We start from the raw sequence: 654 nt of genomic DNA, 5'->3' as shown, positions 1-654 counted from the left end.
GGAAAAATAGATTTTAAATATGTATATTTTTAAGGATCTCAGAATGGGGATGGCATAAATGACACAAAATCCAGAGTCCATAAAATACTGATTAAATTTTTCCTGCATATATCAGTGTTTTGTTTTTGTTTTTGAGATGGGGTCTCACTCTGTCACCCAGGCTGGAGTGCTGGAGTGCAGTGGTGTCATCATAGCTCACTGAAGCCTATATCAGTGTTTTTTTATTGTTATATTTTTTTTAGAAACAGGGTATCCCTCTGTCACCCAGGCTGGAGTGCAGTGGTGCTATCATAGTTCATTGTAACTTCGAACTCCTGGGCTCAAGCGATCCTCCTGTCTCAGCCTCTGGAGTAGCTGGGACTATAGGTGCACGCCAGCACACCAGGCTAATTTTTAAAATTTTTTTGTAGGGATGAAGCCATCAGTGTTTTTTAGAAAATAACTTTATTGAGATATTTTACATAACAAAAAATTTACCCCATTTTAAGTATACAATTCAATGATATTTATTTATTTATTTTTCGAGACAGAGTCTCACTCTGTTGCCCGAGCTAGAGTGCCGTGGCATCAGGCTCGTTCACAGCAACCTCACACTCCTGGGCTCAAGCAATCCCACTGCCTCAGCCTCCCAAGTAGCTGAGACTATAGGCATGT

The sequence above is a fragment of the Propithecus coquereli genome, unplaced genomic scaffold, assembly GCF_000956105.1.
Source record: "Propithecus coquereli isolate 6110/MARCELLA unplaced genomic scaffold, Pcoq_1.0 Scaffold243, whole genome shotgun sequence".
Taxonomy (NCBI): Eukaryota; Metazoa; Chordata; class Mammalia; order Primates; family Indriidae; genus Propithecus; species Propithecus coquereli.
This window is presented reverse-complemented; position numbering follows the sequence as displayed.